Raw genomic sequence first — 22,976 nt, forward strand, 5'->3', positions numbered from 1 at the left:
ACTTTTGTCAAGTAGGCCTTGATTACTATCACATCGTTATTTAGCGATCCCGGTGTGCAACAGTGCAAGCTGTGTGCAAAAGAGCGGACAGAACAAAGTGTATGTACACAAGAGGCTCGTCATGCAAGCTGTGTGCAGAAATGCAGACAGAGCAAAGTGTATGTGCAAAAGAGGCCCGTTGTGCACGCTATGTGAACAAGAGAAGGCAGGCAGAGCAAAAGTGTATTTACATAGAGATCTGGCATGCAAGCTGTGTTTACAAAAACAGGCACACACCCCTGCAAGCCAGGAGTAAAAAAGTAGGTGCAGAATGACTGTGTGCACAAGAGCAGGCAGGGAATAGAGTGAGTGGAAGCAGTGGCCACAGAAACAGGCAGGCAAACACAAAGAAGCTAGGAGTGCACACACCAGGCGCCGAAAGACAGTGTGAGCACATAATCTGCTTCAACGTCTACAGCAGTCCAGTCCGGACTCACCCACAGACAGCAAGAAATTTCACTCACAGCTCACTGAAGCCGACACATTCACCTAAAACAGAAAGTGGCACAGACCCATTCACCCTACTGATAGCACACCTTCACACGCCTAACTAGACACCAGTCTGTGACAGGAAGCTAAGAACAGGACGGAAAGTCACAGCAGGCCTACAGACTAATGGAAGAACATGTTTTTATAAAATACACATAACATAAAATAACACACAACAGCACAAGAGGTGCAGACTGCAGGTCAGGTACAGAAAGTTACTATAGTGTGTGCTAGGATAGAAGCTCGTTGCCAGGTACGAGTGAGTGTCTTGTGTGCAGTTTATGAGCCCGCATGGTTTGCATTCTGTGCATGCAGTCCATTAGAGTAATCTGCCCCCAGGACATGCCAGGCAGAGCCCTAGGCTCTCCACTTAATGCTCTCCTTCCCCTGCCTGTACTCACAGGCTGCTGACAGCACCCCCCACTGTCTGTGCCTGTGTTCACAGGCTACTGACACCTTTCCTTCTCGTCTGTGGCTGTACTCACAGGTTGCTGCTAGCTCTTCTTCCCGTCATCATTTCCAGCTGCCATTTACTGCTCCAGCCAAAAATGTTTCACTCTCATGAACTGACGCCCGCTCGCGTTCCGGGTCAGGATGGGCCCGCCTATTAAACTGTGTCTGACTCCGATGTCAGTGAATGTAATGTCACGTGGTGTAAGGTGTCCTATTATTATATTGTAGCGGAGTAGATGCTAGAGCTGTGAGCAGCTCAGCCACCCCCCAAGCCTAACGGGAGATGCACGCTGCCACTGCAGCTTTCAGTCTGCATTGTGCATTATAGCAGCGCTCCAGCTTGACAGTTGAGGAGGCGCTATAATTCGAGACTTTGCATTTCAGTGCGGTGATGCGGACCACTGAACTGAAATGTGCTAGTCAGTGGCGTAACACAGGCCCACGCAGCCCCCGCGGTGCGTGGGGGCCACTAGCTCCAAGGGGCCCCCTCGGCACTGCACTCTGGCCAGAGAGCTCATGATTGAGCCCGGAGGGGGCCCCTCTACGTACCGTGCAGGGAGGCCCCCTCAGTTTTCGTTACGCCAGTGGCGCTAGTCTAATGCATGATGTGTGGTACTTGGCAGGATGGCATGTGCTTTAGAAACGCTTACATTCGCCTCTGCCCACATTACTAAACCTTGATTCCCACCGGCTCTGCACAGCATCACTATCACTACCAACCTCCTCAGTCTGGCTCAAAACAAGTGCTGCCCTACTCTGCTATGCTAGCAGGAAGCCTTCTCCGATTTCCCTACAGTCAGGAGAAATGCCCGTTAGGAGACCCTGATCACACACCTAGAGTGCTATTGACTCCACGGAACCTGAGTGGACACTGTGTCTGTAATCACAATGTGGGTGGAGCCAATCCCAAACTTCCTGCCAGTTCTGAATGAATGCATGTGAAGATAGCCGTTGCACACCTGTTTGTAGTAATTTTTTTCAAGTTTATCAATTTGTTCCTTATTTCGCGTGCAGTCTGGGGCCGTGCCTCGCCTCATTGCGCGGATGATTATAGATTCAGAAAAGTGCAACATGACTGTGTCGCAAACCCATTCGCACAGCATCAGAAAAATGTGTTACCAACTTTTCAATTATAAATTCATTTTATTTGGAGGTATTCATAAGTTATCCATCTTGACTCCATTAATCACGAAAAAGCTGTCCAAAATATCCATAAGCTTCACACAAAATAATCGTGCCCATCCAGGCCTCTTATTACATTGCGTCAGGACATCTTCAATTCATGAATCGCAGCAAAAAAAATTATTCCCAATGCATTTCGAGCAGCTTTCTTGCTCTTCGTCAGGGGAAGCTGTTTCAATAAAATAAAACCCATGTTAGTCCTCCCGTTCTCTTCTCCGACAAATCTATCTGACCTTGCATGCTATAAACATAACCTGCATTCTCGGCCCTTTTAGATGAATGAATGATTTACTCCCAAATTGACCCACAATACCTGTCTCCCAAAGTGCAAAGTGCAAAGTTTACTGAACGCAGTAACCTCCCCCTCTCCAACCTCGTTGTTAAATCTGCCAAACTTACTCCTGCGTTTGCATAAACAGTACACATCCCTAGTGAATTAAACAGCTTGCGATCTGCGCAGAAGCGAATGTTTAAATAGCGCGCGATGACTATAGGGAAGTTTGAGCAGAGAGACGGTATTGAATAGAAATGATCAGCGTTCTGAAGCAGGTAATTTTGAAGGCACTACATCAGGGAGGGTAATTCTGTTTATTTAAATAAGATGGGAATGTAGGCATCGAAAATAAATATTAGAGAGTTGTTTTTGAGATATTTAGAATATGTTTAATTCACTAGGGATGTGTACTGTTTATGCAAACGCAGGAGTAAGTTTGGCAGATTTAACAACGAGGTTGGAGAGGGGGAGGTTACTGCGTTCAGTAAACTTTGCACTTTGGGAGACAGGTATTGTGGGTCAATTTGGGAGTAAATCATTCATTCATCTAAAACGGCAGAGAATGCAGGTTATATTTATAGCATGCAAGGTCAGATAGATTTGTCGGAGAAGAGAACGGGAGGACTAACATGGGTTTTATTTTATTGAAACAGCTTCCCCTGACGAAGAGCAAGAAAGCTGCTCGAAATGCATTGGGAATAATTTTTTTGCTGCGATTCATGAATTGAAAATGTCCTGACGCAATGTAATAAGAGGCCTGGATGGGCACGATTATTTTGTGTGAAGCTTATGGATATTTTGGACAGCTTTTTCGTGATTAATGGAGTCAAGATGGATAACTTATGAATACCTCCAAATAAAATGAATTTATAATTGAAAAGTTGGTAACACATTTTTCTGATGCTGTGCGAATGGGTTTGCGACACAGTCATGTTGCACTTTCCAGTTCTGAATGAATGCCTACGGGCTGACACTCATTTAGCACATTGTGGGGGGTAGATTAGCATTCGATCATCAGAGTCCTTCAGGGAAACGGACCAACTCATTGTCAGCTGCATTGCGCTTCTTTTTGTGTATGCTAATTTCCCTGAACTTGGCTTGCTGCCCCATGAGTACCAGTACTCTCTTTAGACAAAGAGAAGTTCAGGTACTCAAGAACAGAACATTTAGAAGTGCCATCACTTAGTACCGGTGAGTACCGGTACATTTAAAGCACTGCACCCAGTGAAAAGAGTGGGTAAACGCCATTGACCCACGTGGAACCAAGACCTGTGTCCTGGTTAAAAATATATTCCTACAACAAAGTCAGGTTTAAACATTTTAAGCAAACATTCATATATATATGTTCACATACAAACACTCATTACAATTGCTGTTTTCAGGTGACCCCACCAGTTTTTTCTTTGGTTTACTTTGTGCCCCCATTGTAAATCACTTCGTGGGTAACACGGATGACTTCTCAGTCCGAGACAAGGACCCAGATGCCAGAACTGGACACAAATATGGAGTGTAGAAGATGCAAAGCAGCACCAGTAAGTGCCAGCCATATACACACTGTGCACTGAGGTCTGTGTGCGATACTAGCATCATCTGCATCATTAACTCTGGCCACAGTGAAGGCTGCATTTCCACTGAAACCATTTGCATAAAGAATAGCCGTGTACTCTCCACTTGCAGTGATTGGACGCCTCTCAGTCTAATGGAAGCACTTCCTTGGCAGGGTAATGATCTCTGTGATGGAACCTAAGGCATTTTGTCAACAATCAAGTAGCTAATTCCTTCGTATAGGACAGGTAAGATAAGACTGATAGGAAGTCTAGAGATAGCCACTTACTACACGGCTGTGGATGCCTTCATGCACGAAAGACAAAGGCTGTCAATTTGTCTTACTACAAGACATGCTTCTCGAAGCCTGCCACACTACAGGAAGAAAGATCCAAAATACGACGAAGCATTTAAGACTGGTAGTAGCTGGATACGATTAGCCTCAAGGAAGTAGCTGACTTCACAGTCAGGATGCCTTCATATAAAAAGTGGTTCACGCATGTGTTGTATCCTGCTGGACACGTACCTACTATTGTTGCGCTGATGATGGAACTATAAACTGGAGTCTTCGCTTGAGTATTTTGTAGATGACGGGCACTTGGTATTTGCCAGTGGCCAAGGAGCTATTATCTCTTCTTATAGACACCAATTCGTGCGTGCTATTTTACACTGGCAATGAGCAAATGTGTGAATTAAGAACTGGTTCATGCACCTCAAAACAATGTTCTGCTGTGGTAAGCTTGAGAGGGGCCTGTTGCTCACGGTGGTGACCGAGGAGTTTCTTGAAAGCCAATAAGTGCATCTCTCTGGCTCTTGTCCCTTCTAGTTTCTGGACCCAGCACAAGACTACACACGAACATGTGGGACCACAACAACTGTCAGAGTGAAACTACAAGCGTTGTTTCAGACTACAGTGAAGGCGCATCCTCATATGGGGCCACTTTACCTGATGGGCATTGAAGGTTTCTTTAGACAGTGTTCGCATGTCTTGTTGATAAGGTGGCTTCTCTGGTGTTAGCTTGGACAGGAGAAAAGACTGATGATCAAGCAAGAGCACCTATTTTCTTGCACAGTCTGTGCCCACTAGTTTTATGGTGCACATCCTTTTTTGATGACGACATAAGTTCTGTTGAAAAAGTATTTCTTGCATCGATTGCCTATTTACAGTCATGGTGACTTGCACACCTATTAGTGTGCATAGTTTGCTGGTGATAGGCACACCCTCCTGGTGGGCAAATACTATATACACTGAGTGCCTACACCCAGTCTGGGGGTGGGCACTCCAACTAAGAGCACAAGAGTGCACACACTTTAGGGATATGTTGTTGATACGCTATTGTTGTACAACATCTGTCATTTACTGATAACAGTTTGTACATTGGGTTTTCAGAGTTCTGTGTCTTTGGTCAGTGATATTGTGTGGGGCCATTATTGAGGGTGTGTTAGCATGCAAAAAAACTATATTCTTTGAAGTATAATATTGTATCATTCTTCTTTAAAGGGTGTTTGCTGTATTCTTTCTGCAAAAGAACAAGTAACTTTGTAGAATTTAGCAGAGCTGGGTGAGGATGAAGGTCGGGGATTAAATGAATTTGACTCAGTTGTTAAAAAAATGGATATAGATTGTTACCACATTTTAGAACAATTCTGCAGAGGTACCATTTTGGAGGTGGGATGCAGAAGGAGGACGAAACAGTGGAAGAATGCATAACTCCATTCAGGAAGCTAGATCCTACATGCAAATTTGGGGCCCTACCAGATAAAACAAATCAGAAACTAGTTTTTATTGATCTATAAAAGTGATACAATTAGTGAAGAGTTGTAGCTGAACGATGAGCCACCTATAAGGAAAGTATCGGCCAGATGTATCAAGCGTTTTACCGACTGCGAACGGTAAAAAGCCTTTTGGGATGTATCATCTCAAAAGGCATTTGCAAAATATGGAATCACAATTTTTGTGATTACCTATTTTGCGAATGCATTTAAGGAATCACAATTTGCGATTACTTAAATGCAATTCAGGAAGCAAAAAAAATTGCGACCTGGCTTTAAGGAATCACAAATTACCACAATTTGCAAATTCCAAGACAAAAATCACTTTTTTGCCTTTTTCTAGTTGCCATGTGGCGTACAAGGGCATGTATGTGCACCACATGTGCACACATGCGTATTTCAGGGGTGCCAAGGTTGTCCATTTGGCACCCTTTAAATTGCATGCGCAATTTGCGAGTACTTATTGGGTATTCGCAAATTGCGCATGCAATTCCCATTCATTCCTATGGGCCTCTAAGCCCTTAGGAATGAATGGGAAGCCATTCCTTAATTGCGAGTTGTAATTTGAGAGTCACAATTAAGGAATGTTTAGGAATTACAATTTTTTCAGCGATTCCTACATGCATAGGCTTTTGCCAGTCCATAATAGCGAATCGGTAAATTTCGCTATTAAGGATTCGCAAAATACAATGTTGATACATCTGGCCCTCTATCTGCAACTAAAGGGGTGGAATACATGCTGAATTTTGTAGTGAAATATGAAAAGCATGGATGTGAATTCAGTAGGAGCTAAAGTGGTGGAAATAATCTGAACATAGGAGAGAAACTGAAAGGCCATTCTTTTCATTGTGACCTCAGTGGCCCCATACCAAATAATTGTGCTTGCTCATGGGGTGTGCACGAAATGTAGTAGAACAAAACATTTCATGAATTGTTAAAGAAGCTCGAGCAAAGTGGCTAGGTCAGCAAACGTTAAAGAAGTGTGTGAGGAGAATGTATTGCAGGTGGAAAGAAGTCTATAGGGAGTCCTCCACATTAACAGCAAGATTCAGCAATGTCCCAATCTGCGATTCCTAAATTGTGAGAAAAAGCGAATCGCTATTAAGAAATCGCAGATTGGCATTCATGAATATTTGCGAGAAAAAAAAGCGAATCGCAATCGGCCGCAATCGCCGATTGCGAGTCCCCGAAAATCGGTAACTATTCGCATATTCGGCCGATACCCGTTTAGAAATTGCGATTTCGCAAATAGCGATATCGCAAATTGCGATCTCGCTAAGTGCGAGATCGCAAAAACGGGAAGTCGCATCTTGAGCACAGTGATGACATCACAACCAGGAAGTAGGCAGGTTCCACCCTCATTCAGCAGTGAGAGCCTGAACAGGAAGCATCACCATCAGAGGTCCTCTCCAGTGTGCCTACATGAGTTGTGCAGGAGACACCCCAGTGGCAAGCATGTCTGAGGAAGCTGCAGCTGGATCTGCTAGTGGGAGGAAAAGAAAAATCAAGTTTTCTGAGCAAGAGCTAGAATTTCTAATAGAAGGAGTCTGCAAGGACTACAATCGGCTGTTTTGGAAAGATTCGAGGAGGGTGGCCGAGGCCGATAAAAGGCGGCTATGGTTGCGCATCCGCGCTAAAGTTAACTCCGTGGGGGTGACCCAGCGCTCCGTGGACGAACTTAAAAAACGCTGGTATGACCTCAGAGGGAGGTCAAAGGAGAAGATAGCGGAGAGGCTGGGGGAGCGTGTGGCGACAGGTGGAGGGGAGCCCACTGTCCCACCGAATACACCACTGGAGGACCGAGTGGAGGACACAATAAATCCACAGGCATGCGTGGGTGTGACACAGCTTGACTCCTCCCGACCCACCCAAGACACACCAGGTAAGTGCCATGCGACTGTGACCCCCTGTCCCCTAACAATGTCCATGACTCCAGAGCCTCCCATATCAAACCCCAGTCATGCAGCCAAAGCACACCACTAAAGCGCTATTGCATTGTGGGACATGTAGTCTGACCACAATTACAATCTTGCCCCATTAAGCCAGACATGTTTAGTGAGAGTCAATCCTGCAGCGAGTCAGGGAATGGTAGTCTGCATGCATGTAGGAAGCCTAAATGTGTAAGAAACATGTCACTAATCAACGTCCACTTTACATCACAGGTGGCGTAGAAGTCCCAAGCACAGACAGTGATGGCCTGGTCATGGACATCACGGAGGATACAGAGGGAGACACAAATCTCTCCCCACAGCCCGGACCATCTGTGCAAGCTGCCGCACCAGCGCTCATCACACCACCTGCCCCTGTGGCCAGTGCCACCCCTGTGCCAGCACGCACTGCAGTAGCACTGCCCGTCACACAGTCCCCAGTGGGACATGCTACACCAGCTCCAGTTCGCCAACCAACCCGCCGCCCTGCGGCTGTGAGGAGCCAGTCCAGCGGACTGGTGAGGAGTCAGCGCACAAACAATTCCCTTGCTGGTAGGGGACAAAATGTGCAAGCAGGTGGGCTATCCATCGAGCGCAGGATGCTACATGTGCATCAGACACAGGCACGTCATCTCGGGGCTATCCACCTGCAACTGGACAAGACCGCCCGAAATGTTGCAGTAACGTCTGAGCGCATGGAGCGGATGACAGCTGCTATGGAGGCCAACACACAGGCCATTAACAGGCAGCGGGATCTCAATCGCCGCAGACACCGCCAACTGCTGACCCGCCTGTCGGCGTACACGCGGTCGAACTACATTATAGGGAACGCTACCTCCCAGCTCTCGCAACGCTCCTTGGCAATGCAGGTCCAAATGGTCCAGTGCTGCCAGGACGTCGCGAGAGCTCTGGAGCATGTGTCTACTGCAGTCCAGGGCATGCAGGCTGCCAACCATGGCCAGGGGGGGGGGGGGGCTGACGACACAAGTGAGGCTACATCCAGCCATAGCGGCCAGTCCATTCCTCCGGTGGTAGCACCCCGCCGCAGCAGCAGGCCCTCTGCTGCCTCACGGCCTAATCAGGAGGACGATGGGGAAAGGAGGCTGGGATCATCTGGCCGGAGGCGGCATTGAACATTATCATTGACATGAGGGGCCATGCTGCTGCTACAAGCATGCCCTCCTGAAGGACAGACATATGACGCAATATGTCATTCATATACCAGTTAGCAGAATGCCAAGTTTATTGTGCTGTAACAATTACTAAAATTCTGACTAACTTAATCTGACTCATGTCATTATTAATGTTGTCATGCATGAGTAAGGTAATGGGTGTGGGGAGTGGGTGCACTAGAAATAGTTCATGCAGATTTGGTTGCGCCGCATGTGTCCTTCTGATGGATTCTCGCCACGTGCGTGACGCATATGTGCAGGTGGTCGGTTGTCCCCTTCAGACTCACTGCCAGAGATGTCTACAGGTATCCTGCGCTTGGTTGCAATGTTGTGGAGGATTGCACACACGGCCACGATGCGGCAGCAGACCTCTGGCTCGTATTTGATGGCCCCACTAGTCTTGTGCAGTATGCGGAATCTGCTTTTCAAAAGGCCAAATGTCCTTTCAATGCAATTTCTTGTGCGTATGTGTGCTGCATTGTAACGCCGTTGCTGTGGTGTTGCAGGGTTGAGGTATGGTGTGAGGAGGTACTCACAGAGAGCGTAGCCGCTGTCACCTGAATGATAGGAGCAGAGGGTGAGTGCCTGTGCGGCGCTGCTACATTATCACAGTGTTATATTGTGGGGCATGTGTACTTACCCAGTAGGTGTCCTTCACCAAAGTCTCCCCTGGCCAGTCGTGTGTGAATGCCACTGTGCCTGAAAATGAAGGAGTCATGTGTGCTCCCCGGGTACTGTGCCACTATGTCCGTGATTATTGTCTTTGCATTGCACACCATCTGGATATTGAGGGAGTGGTATGACTTACGGTTGCGATACATGTATTCCGTTTGTGCTGGTGGGCAGATGTGGATGTAGGTACAGTCAATGCATCCGATTATATGTGGAAATTGGGCTACATTGTAAAATTGCAGCTTGGTGTCATTCAAATCCTGTTGGCTGGTGGGGAAAGAGATGTAGTGGTGTAGCCAGGTCAGCATGGCCTCCAGGAACTCCTTAGGCAGCGGGACATGGTGGGCTGGGATATCCCCCCTGCAACATCGACTATCCCATGGAAGCTTCCGGAGGCCAGTAGGTGCAGGCTGCACAATACCTGCACATGGGTGGGAACGGCATTGGTCCTCCTTGTTGGGTGCTGCATCAGGGGGTCTAGGTCCTGGATCAGCTTGATGATCATTGCCCCATTTAGGCGGTACTTTGCGTAAATTTGCTCCCTGGTTTCGCCCAGAAGGGTGACCCGCACACGGAATATCCGCTCCTGGATCCTACGTCTGTTCCGTGCTGCTCGCTGTAGCCTTCGCCGCCTGACCACCATGTAGAGTCCTGGCATTGTGAGAGTCCTCAGGCTCCAGCTGCATGTCCTTAAGTGTGTTTGGTCAGGCCTGCACCTGTTTGTAATTTGCTAAAGTTTTTTTGAATATGTTTTTTTTTTTTACTGGTTACCACGTGGTTTGGCTTCTCCTTAAATTGCGCGTCGCAAATAGCAATTTTCGGGTTTTTCGCTAAATGCGATTTTTCATGAATGCCGATTGCGATAAATTTGCGAATTCGCATACAAATTCGCAGATTCAATGGTTTTTCGCTATTTCCGATTCGCAAATGGGCTTGTTCCCAGATTCTGCGATTTTATTTGCGGACTCGCAAAATTTATTTTGCGAATTCGCTATTTTGGATATTTTACTATCATGAATCCCTTTCTTTGGAATTGCGATCGCAATAGCTAATTCGCAGCTATTGCGATTGCAATTTTGCTTCATGAATCTAGCTGAAAGTGCTTGTGGATGGAACATTAGCAGAGATGATGTTTGAGTCGTGTTTACAGTTGACCATTGTCACAGACGTGTTTAAACAGAACTTTGCCCCATGGCGCACTGATTTGATGGCTTTTCTATACATTTCAATAATATCATAGTTTCTGTTATTTATGGTGTCTGTGTTTGGGCAGCCAATACTTTTTGTACCAACAGTATATAACCAATGGCAGTATTATTGTATTGTTCTCGTCAATACATTGTCCAGGCATTGTGGCTGGCTTTATGTAACATTTAGTGTATAGTGGCCTAAGTCATTTACCAGCTATTTGATATATTGGTCATAAATGAGTATACCTTGAACTATTTTAGTGGTTTTAACTGTAATTACCCAGGGTTCTCTGGTGGCATAATGGGTTGCTCCTGTCATATTTGAAACGTTCAGTGTTCAAGATGCAGTCAGAATGGAACTGAATTGACTGTGTGCAGCAGAAATGATTATTTCAGTTGAAGTGACTGAGGGTGGCCATAATTCAAGTGGCACTTAATGAGACTAGTGAAATACTTTTGTGTGTCGCCCCCAGAGTATTGAAACAGGACGCGGTGGTTGATAAATATCCACTACCTTAATCACAGCCTCCATATCACCTATGGGAGCATTCATATTTCAGTGGTCTGTGTCACTTCTGTTTTGATGAGGGTTATGGCCACTTTGTTATGTGACATGGATGAGGTGAAACCTTTTCAGGATGAAGCTCTCATTTATGTAAGTTTGTTGCAAGGAGAGAGATAGAGAGTTCATGGAGTCCTTAAGAGGTTGAGGAAAGCAGGTTTAACTTTGAAGATGAATGTATGACGTTACAATGCATACATTTACAACACATGCACTTACCACGCAGTTTTTACATCGCAACATCCACTACAACGCATTCCATTACATCGCATGACACTGCATCGCATTTAAAAATAATACCTTTACAACACATTCCATTACATCGCATACTAACATTACAACGCATACCACCTTTACAACGCATACCACCTTTACAACGTATACCACCTTAACAACGCATACCATTACAACGCATACCATTACATTGTATCTATGGTAAGTATTGGATAGTATAGGGGTAAAAATTACTATTCTAACTCCAGGGGGTGCAACAGTAGGGTAAGTGTTGGATAGTGTAGGGGTAAAAATTACTATTCTAACTCCAGGGGGTGCAACAGTAGGGTAAGTGTTGGATAGTGTAGGGATTAAAAATTAGTATTCTAACTCCGTTGTAATGGTATGCGTTGTAATGCCTGCGTTGTAGTGACAGGCGATGTAGTGTCATGCGTTGTAATGGTGTGCGTTGTAATGCCTACGTTGTATTGTCATGCGTTGTAAAGGATGTTGCGATGTAATGCCTGTGTTGTAAGTGTAGTGCAATGGAATGGTTGCGTTGTAAAGGTTGTTTTCCTTTGAAGATGGATTAGTACAGATTTGATAAGGATACATTTTCCGATCTGGGTCTCAATGTGCCTGAGAAAGTCGTGAGACCGAAGAAAGATCTGGTGAATGGCTTTACATTAAGGAGCTGACCAAGAATAGAGAATTGCTATGCTTTTTACATATAGTTGAAATCTATGGTCAATTAATTCATACACTAATGTGAGGTTCCGTGACAATTGTAAGTGATGTTTTCGACTCGCACGAATATGGTCGAGTCTGGTATCTAAGAACCGCAAATGACGAGTTTAGTAAGTGTGCGCAGTTTCGCTGTGCTAACTTAAACCGTTCGTTTAATATGTGGGTTTTTCATCTGTACCCACGGGTTCCATCTTAGATACGGCATCCATTTTGTCTCTTGCCCTCAAGTAGCCAGCGAACGGACACTGTCCGCTTCGTTACCCTGGGACTCTCAAGATATTTGTGGAAGACACATGTTCTTTGTAAATATCTTTTACGATGAGGGGGATGATACTGTAAGGCAGATGGCCCCGCTTGAGGCTCATCTTGCCGTGCCGGTTTATTGTCTCAGCCGTGCATCTCATTAGGCACGTCCCTTTGATGCCTGTATCTCATGTTTCCCGATACCTCCCCTTTTACACCCTTTTCGATCTCCCCACTGTCTCCATCTTCCTCTGCACCTGTCTTTGTCCCTATTTCGATCTGTTTTACTGCCGATTGGAATTCACTAATGTTGGGAAGATGGGTTTTTACAGTTGGGAACCGCCAAATGTTTCCGCACTTATGTTCCGGACCTTATGTGTACCAAAGTGACCAAAGCGACCCCTCTGAGGGATAATTATGGGAACCAGGTTGTAAACTTTTGTGTACCATGTTGTCCTATGAGTAAATTCTGTATAAAAGGAGCGCTCCACAGAACCAATTTGAAGCAGTCTCCCCAAGTTACACGTGTTGTACTTGTTGTGACTTCTGTGTTCCCTGCAGTAAATAAACCTTGAATCTTTGACGCCGAAGGAAGTGTCCCGTGTCTCTGTAGTTTGTGCGCCGAAACAGGTATCCCATGAAGGTTATAGGTGTTGTTCCCTGGCACCGCTGGTACTGTTAAAAGTCCAGTCCTTCAGTTGGCGCCCAACGTGGGGCGACTTCAGCGGTACCGGTCCAAAGCCTGATGATCGTGAGGAACTTCGTGTGAAATCTCCGAGGTAAGGTGCACCCCGCTTCATCGATCCTGTTGTCGAAATAAGTGGCCCGAAGTTTTTCCCTGCGAAGATTCCCGCCTCCTGACGGCTGCGACGGACCGATGCCCTGACTGTCGACCTGTCTTCGACGCCCGGCGTAGACCTTATGTACAAGCGAGACGATAGACGGGCCTTCCTGGAGACGCCATTGAAGTTCTGAGTTAAGTATTTGTGGGTCGCTCCCAGTCCTTGGTGGTTGTTCTAGCTTTTTGAAAGCTTTGTTGTTAACCTTTAAGGTTTTTGTTGTAATAGCTCCTGAGCTTTGTAATAGCCTCCTCAGGCTTTGTGGTTAGCTCTCCGAGCTTTGTAATAGCCTTAAGGCTTTGTTGTATTGCATGGTTCCATTGCATTTGTGGTTCTTAGTATTGGTTCTTAGTATTATTTGACAGTTGCAATTGCCAAAAACCGAGGGTTTTGACTTACACGAGGTTTCATTGCTTCGATAATCCTTGAAGTTTGATACTAGGTTAGTGTGCACGATGCCTAGCCATAGTGGTTTGTTTCGTATTTTCAAATGTTGCGCAATGGATTCCCGGTTGGAGGACTCGTGTCCGATACCTCCAGTTGGAACTCCGATACATGATCTTTATAGTCGACATGGGGTAGGTCCTATAATCTATAATGATTACTGGATCCGTTATACAAAGAAAGACGGTGATCTTAGATGGCCACCACATGGAACTTTTGAACTTTCGATTTTAGATAATCTTGAGGCTAAACTATTTTTAAAGAAAGCTAGGCCAGCTATGTTTGATTCCTTTCGGATATGGCGTAAAGAGGCCAAGCAGAAAGAAATCAAACAACTCAAAAAGGATCAAAAGCAAGAGTTCGTTCCTGTAATGCAAGCTATAAAAGAATGTAGACAAGACAAAGAAGAAAAGGACATGGAAATCTCTACTAGATTGCATCACATGAAAATAGATAAATGTTACCCAGTTTTACCGAATAAATCAGGAAAGAAAGAAGAAGATTTGAAGGAGGATTCCTTGTTATCATATTTGATGAAATCACCACCTCCTTATGTACAGGGTGCTACTGCTCCTGTAGTTGCTCCTGTAGTACCTCCTGTTGTACCTCTTGTTGCTCCAGCGGCTGCGGGTCAGCCCGCTGTTAACCCTACGTTTGTTTCACCACCTGTTCTCGTTCCTACTGCTCCTGTACCTGTACCTTCGCAGACTGTTGTTTCTGCTACTCCGACTACCTTGTCTGTTCCTACTATGCCTTCTTTCACTTCCAGTGTTGTTGCCCCTGTTTTTCTTTCCCCTTCTGTTCGTAAGCGTGTTCCTAACTCTGTTGCTACCCTTTATTCACCTCTTTCTGGTCCGTTATTTTCGTCTGATTCATCTGAAACTCCTCAGAGACGGAGTCAGATCCCTAGTGGTAGGGAGAAAGAGACGTTAGTAACAATGGCACATAGGTGGATGAAACATCCTGCTAATTACACTCCACGTGTAGTCTTTGATACGTTTTCTCAGTTTAATGAGCCTACGCAGAGATTTGTATTTGAGGAGATGTGTAACTTTTTGAGAGAGGAGTGGTATAATGATGATGTAGATAATGTACCGTCCGACATAATTGAACTTCAGAGTCACTTTTCGAACGGTATGATTATAGGAGACGATGTACGACGTGCCGTGGAACGCTTATTAGCGTTCAGACCCACAGCACATTCTCGGGTGTCATTAGATGATACCACTGAGAACTGGAAAGCGGTTCCTGGTCAGTATCCTATGAGAGAGGTTCCGCCACTGTGGGTGCCTGGCGATCCTAATGCAAACCCTCCGGTGCTACCGCATTTTCGAAGAGTGTGGATACATCTTCCATGGAAACGATCAGAAGTTTTGCAAGTGAAGCAATCCTTGCCTGATCCGCGTAAAAATCCAGCTGGTTATTATAAGGAGTTATCACAACTGATAGAAGCTTCTATTATGAACCTTGCCGACATCGACATGTTGTTTGGCAACGTTGTACCGCAACCAGTTTGGGCTAAAATTCGTCAAGCCAATCACGCAGTTGAATTAGGGGGTGATTGGGCTGCACTGCTAGCAGCTGATGCATTACAAGTCGGTGGGGCCAAGCCTGAACAGTTGATCTTGGATTTGCCTCAGAAAATAATTACGCTCATGAAAACTCTCATGCCAGCGATGAAGGTGAACTGGGATAAGTTATCAGCTTGTAAGCAGAAGAAAGACGAGAGTGTCTCGGATTTCTTTACAAGGTTTGAAGAAGCGTTTGTCGACCACAGCGGCCAGGACATGGGCGCTGAGGGAGGCCAGCGGTTATTCGTTGACAAATTCGTGTCGAATTTGTTGCCTGAGCTATGCAACAAATTGAAGAATTCAGAAAGTGCGTGGGCAGTTTCAACCCCTGCGCAAATACTAGCAACGGCCCAGTATTATGAGAATAGGGAAAAGGAAGAAAGTGATCGTGTAGAAAAGAAAACGAAAGAACTCAAAACGAAGGTTTTGTTGCAGCAAGCATACCCTCCACGATCAAACCAAAATGATTCACAACAGCAGTATCGACCACGAGCACAGCTCGATAGAATACAGCCGCGCTCTGACAACTTTGATTACAGATCTTCACTTGGGTATAATCAGTGCGCATATTGTAGGAAAGAGGGACACCTAAAATATGATTGTCTAGCCTTACGAGACCGTCTGAATGGTGTGTCAGCACGAGGAAATCGTGGCGGTGGTCCCCAACAAGCACCACGTGGTAGAGGTCGTGGTTCATCACACAATCAGAGTGATCGTTATCAAAATCAATCGGATGCAAATAATTGTTTTGACCAGCGAAATGCGGGGTCAGTTCGATCTGCACAGTATAATGTGGATGATTATTATGCAGAGTATGAGACTGTTGTAAATGACCACTACTAGGACAGCCAACGACAAAGAGAGGGAGTAGTGTCAGTTTCGGTCGATCAGAGTGGGCCTTACGTTGCAGTGACTACATCGGGTGTAGTTGAGCCTTTTCTGTTAGACACTGGTGCGACGAAAAGTTCCATCATGCATTCAAAACTCCCTGGCGCACCTTTGTCTGGCTTAATGAATGTTTCCGTTGGATTCTCTGGCGCCCCTGTTAGTAACCCAGTCTCTAACCCTTTGCCTCTTATGATTGGACCTCGTGAGCTAACGGCTCCACTGATTCTATCTACAGGCTGTGGTGAAAATCTTTTGGGCCTGGATTTGTTGAAACGATTATATGCAACATTGTATTGTTCCCCCGAAGGAGTGGAGCTTACATTAGGACGGAGAGTGATCTCTCCCATGTATTTGTCAGTCGATAAATTCCCACCGGAATTGAGTTCCCTCCCTGCGTCTCTATGGGCCACAGGTCCCAATGACGTGGGTCTGTTAGACATTCCACCCTATGTGATTCAATTGAAACCAAATGCGCGATTACCGCGTTTACCTCAATATCGTATTTCTCTTGAGGGCGAACGAGCGCTGTTAGCAATCGTTCATGATCTCATTGGAAAAGGTGTTGTTGAAGAAACTCGTGGAAATGTATGTAATAGCCCTGTATTGCCGATTCTGAAACGAACTGACCCAACTAAACCTCCTGTGTATCGCTTTGTTATAGATTTGAGAGAGGTAAACAAAATAGTAGTTCCGCAATTTCCTGTGGTTCCCGACATTACGGCCTTACTAACAATGATTCCGGCAACTGCCTCCTGGTTCACAGTGATCGATTTAAAGAATGCTTTCTTTAGCATCCCAATTGCAGAGGAAAGCAGAGACCTATTCAGATTCTCATTAGGTGGTCGCAGCTTTAGGCTAAAACGCGCTCCACAGGGCTACTGTGAGAGTCCGTCAATCTACAGCCAAGCACTTAAAGGTCAACTTGATGCCTTTGTATTACCAACGGGTGCAGCTTTGATTCAATACGTGGATGATCTTTTAGTGGCAGCTGATACAGAAGCTATTTGCAAAACGGCTACAGTATCACTGTTACGCTATCTACATGACTTACACCACAAGGTGTCACCTTCAAAGCTACAGTATTGTTGTCAAGAAGTTACCTATCTAGGTCACTTATTGTCAAAAGAAGGGAGAAGGTTGACCCCAGAAAGAATTGCAGCGATTTCCCGAATGACTGTGCCAAAAACTCAGAGAGATGTTCGCGCCTTTTTAGGTATTACGTCCTACTGCATACAATGGATTCCAAATTTTTCATTGTTGGCGAAACCATTGATAGCCCTTACGTGCAAGGATGTTTCATCCCCAGTACCTTGGTCTGAAGAATGTCAGAAAAGTTTTTCGGAATTACGTGATGCGTTGTGTTCGGCTCCTGTGTTGGGTACCCCTGACTACAGTAAGCCGTTTACACTATACGTTCACGAGAGGGATGGTTGCGCGTTGAGTGTTTTAACACAACCTTTTGGTGGTAAGCAACGCCCATGTGCCTATTTTTCTTCGACTTTAGACCCAGTAGCAAGAGCTCTGCCAAGTTGTTTAAGGGCAACAGCGGCAGCTGCGGCGTCCATTCGACAGTCCGCAGGTCTAGTCATGGATAATATGCTCACGGTAATGGTTCCGCATGCAGTCGACACTCTATTGAACCGAACGAAAACTCAACATCTGACAAGTGCAAGATTGTCTGGATATGAGTTGACGTTGCTGGCCAGTCACATACGGATAAAACGATGTAATGTGTTGAATCCAGCAACATTGCTGCCGATCGACACAGAATCAAGTGATGAAGCAGTACATGACTGCTATCTCAAAACTGAAGAGGAAACTAAGGGTCGCATTGACCTAAAAGATACTCCATTGACAGACCCCGATGGTACTTTGTATGTGGATGGTTCTTGTTTCAAGTTGCCGAACGGTGATGTGACAACTGCGTATGCTGTAGTTACATTGAGAACGATTGTGGAAAACGCAAGGTTAAGTCAGAATTCGGCTCAGGCTGCTGAGTTAATTGCTTTGACGAGAGCGTGTGTGTTGTCTAAAGATAAACGGGTGAATGTGTTTACAGATAGTCAATACGCGTTTGGTGTGGCACATAGTTTTGGACGACTGTGGAGAGAGAGAGGATTCCTTACGTCACATGGTACGAAGATTCAGCATGGCCAGCTTGTGAATGATCTTTTGGATGCACTTACGTTGCCTAAGCAAGTGGCGATTGTTAAATGTAGTGCGCATCGTAAGGTGACGGATGATGTTGGTCGTGGTAATGCGTTTGCGGATGAGACTGCTAAGGAGACTGCCCGGAACCTTAGCACTCGAATGTATGTGACGAGTTCGTTTAGGTGGCCTGCAGAATCAAGTATGTGTGAAAACACTATCGAGAGTGTGAAAGCAATTCAGAATGAGGCCACCGAGACTGAAAAGACGAAGTGGAAAGAAAGTACGGGAAAGTTGGATGCGAATGGTTGTTGGATTGACTTATCGGAACAGAAAAGATGGATGTTGCCTGATGCGTATGTGCTGGCTGTTGTGACTATGGCACATGGGTTAGCACATATTAGCGCGAAAGGTATCTGTAAATTGCTGTTTCCTGTGTGGAAGAATGATGGTATTACGAAATGTGCTGAACGCTTGGTTAAGAATTGTATGATATGTATGTTGTACAATCCCGGTAAGGGAACCCCAACTCCTTCTGGTAGTTTTGCTCCCCCTTCATGTCCCTTTGAGGTGATCCAATTGGACTTCATCCATATGGAGCGATGCAATAACCTGAAATACGTTTTAGTTGTTGTTTGCGCATTCTCCCGATGGATTGAGGCCTATCCTCTCAAAGACAATACTGCTTTGTCCACTGCGAAAATCCTACTGAAGGAATACTTTCCTCGGTATGGAATGCCTAGAATTGTGTGGTCAGATAACGGAAGTGAGTTTGTGGGGAGTGTGATGAAGAGTGTGTGCAAGGGCCTTGGAATTAATCAGAAATTCCATAGTGCCAATCATCCTCAGTCAGCTGGTTTGGTTGAAAAGTACAATGGCACCCTTAAACTAAAACTAGCAAAGATTCAGGCTATGACAGGTCTTTCGTGGCCTGACGCTTTACCCTTAGCATTGCTGTCAACAAGGGCAACTGTACACTCCCGAGTAGGGCTCAGTCCCTATGAAATAGTGTTCGGTCGTCCTGCCAATGTTTGGGGGGTCCCTAGACCGGGTGCTTTTTGTGATCTTGAGTATCCAATGTTGATCGATTATCTTCATGACTTGACTGCTAAACTGAGGTTAATTCACCAACAGGTTCACGAAGCATTGCCGACACAGACGGAGGGTCCAGGCCACCAGCTCCAGCCCGGAGATTGGGTGGTAACGCGAAATTTTTCGCGCAAGAACAATTTGGATCCCAGGTTCACTGGACCCTATCAGGTCCTCCTTGCCACGAGAACTGCAGTTCGTCTCGAGGGGCGGAAGAATTGGGTGCATGCCACCCATACCAAGAAAGTCCCCATCCCGTTGCCAGCAGACTCGTGGGTGAGGAAAGGCATTGCATCAACTGAAACCGAAGGATTGCCGACGTTTGTACCTTTCAGCGACGCACAACCTGTCGGAGAATCCTCAGTGCAGCAAAAAGGCATTGTTGAACACTTGTCATCAGAAGACTCAAGACCAGAACATTCAGCTGATCAACAGGGCGTTGTCCCTTCAACGGATCTTTTGTTTAACGAACAGACACGTCCTGGGAAAACCCGATATTTTTTGCGATCCAGCACTAAAGACTAATAAAAAACCCCGTTCTGTCCCTTGACAAGTGCATTATCCCGTTTTCCATGATCAGTTTGAACACTCATACTATTGTAATTATTTTGTACATATTCATTGAGCTTCGTTCCTTACACTTTTTGTTTCCACAGCTGAGAGACATTGATTTCGCATATATACATATATTTGTGAAATAAAGGCCGTAGGGCCGCGCGCGTACTTCCTTCTGGTTAGTAGGTCTTGACGCTAGGTTAAAGACCGTCGGTTCCTGGGAACTCCTAGGAATTGACTATTGCTACACAGAACGAAGTGCGTCAAGAAACGTTGCGGACGGTCATAGGGAATGGCATTTTCGAAGCTGATGGACTTGGAAAGAGCTCAAGCACAGAGATTCAAGCTGCAGCAACTCAGTCGTACCAAATGTTTTGTGTTCCAAATGTTCGTACTGTTTGTGACTGTTTCTGCGTTATTGGCGGGTGGAGTATATTACACGATGTCTTACTTCTTGCCTTCTACCATACCTACTCCTACCCCTGACCTTAAACTCATCTCCACTGTTTCTCCTCATTCTTTTCACATTTTACCTGAACACGAGCAGGCTAGACGTGCAGAATTCCGCAACAATTCCTTTATTCAGCTCCTTCATCAGCATCAGTTAGTGGTTAACACTACTAATTGTTGGGTGTGTGGGTTGATGTCACATACTACGGATAAGGGAATTCCATATCTGGTGTTACCGTATAGCTCCCAAGGGTCTGCTCGAGCATTTCAAACAATGTTTCGAAGCGCACTGGGTTTCCACCCCATTCGAGAACCACGTTCCCCCTACTCTGGTCCTACCTCGTACCAAAAATCTTTGTCTATAGCAATAGAGGATTTAGATAGTGATATCTATGATCCCTCGCTTATCCCTGAAGAAGAGGTACAAGCCTATAGGGTCCTAAGTAGAGGCGAATATAGTGTGTTCACTGGTGAAAAACAGCTTAAAAGCTCGCCTCCGATATGGGTCGTACCCCACATTGGCAATTTTTGTTTAATAGGTCGCGGCCGTAGATCGAAAGCCCGACTTGGAGAGAGTGCTTGCACTGAAAATTATATTTTGCCAATGGTCTCGTCCCCTGTGTTTTTGGCTGCCAAGGGTACATACTTTATTTGTCATGATCGTGCGTATGCATGGTTGCCCTCTGACTTCATGGGCTCATGTTTTATCGCAAACTTGTTGCCTCCGACGTTTACTGTAGATGCAGATTATCACAAAACTAGAGTTGTGAGAGGCGTAATTAGCGAAGAGGATACTGCCGGTCAAGAGGCAGGAGACTTTTTCAAGGGTTTCCTCCCATTTTGGGGACCTATGGTTAATAGTAGGAACCTGAGACAGTTGACTCGAGTGGTAGAATCGACAGCTAATATTACTGCCAGTGCCCTTGGTAATATCACCACAGAACTTCAGGCGGATAGACTTATGACGTTACAAAACCGTATGGTTTTAGACGTGATCTTAGCAGATCGAGGTGGGGTATGTAAGGTGATCCATTCGAGCTGCTGTATTTTCATTCCTGATAACGCTCCGACTGTCTATCAAGCCATCTCGAAGTTGCATAAGATCTCCGAATCCATACACGTGGATGTAGGGGATTGGACGCTACTTGGATGGATTTGGGGCCTGATGTCGACTTGGGGTTGGAAGATTCTGATCATCATTGGAGTTGTTGTAGCGTTCCTGTTCACGTGTTGCCTTTGTGTGCAGTGTGGTCCTGCCTTATGTGGCCTCTGTGCTACAACGTGTATGAGACAGCCACCTGTTACCAAGGGGTCTCGATTGGACAGAGCTATGCTACAGCAACATCTCGAGGGTCTGATGAATATCGAATATGATTCCGACTAGTGCTTGCCTACATGAGGGCAAAAGGAGCGTCTGAGGTTCCGTGACAATTGTAAGTGATGTTTTCGACTCGCACGAATATGGTCGAGTCTGGTATCTAAGAACCGCAAATGACGAGTTTAGTAAGTGTGCGCAGTTTCGCTGTGCTAACTTAAACCGTTCGTTTAATATGTGGGTTTTTCATCTGTACCCACGGGTTCCATCTTAGATACGGCATCCATTTTGTCTCTTGCCCTCAAGTAGCCAGCGAACGGACACTGTCCGCTTCGTTACCCTGGGACTCTCAAGATATTTGTGGAAGACACATGTTCTTTGTAAATATCTTTTACGATGAGGGGGATGATACTGTAAGGCAGATGGCCCCGCTTGAGGCTCATCTTGCCGTGCCGGTTTATTGTCTCAGCCGTGCATCTCATTAGGCACGTCCCTTTGATGCCTGTATCTCATGTTTCCCGATACCTCCCCTTTTACACCCTTTTCGATCTCCCCACTGTCTCCATCTTCCTCTGCACCTGTCTTTGTCCCTATTTCGATCTGTTTTACTGCCGATTGGAATTCACTAATGTTGGGAAGATGGGTTTTTACAGTTGGGAACCGCCAAATGTTTCCGCACTTATGTTCCGGACCTTATGTGTACCAAAGTGACCAAAGCGACCCCTCTGAGGGATAATTATGGGAACCAGGTTGTAAACTTTTGTGTACCATGTTGTCCTATGAGTAAATTCTGTATAAAAGGAGCGCTCCACAGAACCAATTTGAAGCAGTCTCCCCAAGTTACACGTGTTGTACTTGTTGTGACTTCTGTGTTCCCTGCAGTAAATAAACCTTGAATCTGTGACGCCGAAGGAAGTGTCCCGTGTCTCTGTAGTTTGTGCGCCGAAACAGGTATCCCATGAAGGTTATAGGTGTTGTTCCCTGGCACCGCTGGTACTGTTAAAAGTCCAGTCCTTCAAATGCAAAAAAGACGCTGAGTTTATTTGGGATTGTGAGTGCAACACGGAGGTTGTCGAGCTAAAAGATGAACCAGTGAAGACAACACATTTGCAAGCATTTATTCCAAAAATGTATACCATCAAGGTCACAAATGCCACCTGCAAAGACTTCGGTGCTCTTTTGTTGCAAGTGAAGA

The 22,976-nt window shown here is 45.6% G+C and overlaps 1 protein-coding gene and 1 long non-coding RNA gene across 2 annotated transcripts in view; both read left to right on the plus strand.

The window, feature by feature from the left end:
- Nucleotides 1–22,976, plus strand: part of PEBP4 (phosphatidylethanolamine binding protein 4) — a 2,262,838-nt gene that overhangs the window by 622,208 nt on the left and 1,617,654 nt on the right. The gene's annotated exons all lie outside the window — the stretch shown is intronic.
- Nucleotides 2,674–3,317, plus strand: LOC144791178 (uncharacterized). Its single transcript, XR_013602321.1, has 2 exons — nt 2,674–2,712; nt 3,091–3,317. It is a non-coding gene; the product is annotated as an uncharacterized LOC144791178 (long non-coding RNA).

Source organism: Lissotriton helveticus, chromosome 11 (genome assembly GCF_964261635.1).
Source record: "Lissotriton helveticus chromosome 11, aLisHel1.1, whole genome shotgun sequence".
Classification (NCBI taxonomy): domain Eukaryota; kingdom Metazoa; phylum Chordata; class Amphibia; order Caudata; family Salamandridae; genus Lissotriton; species Lissotriton helveticus.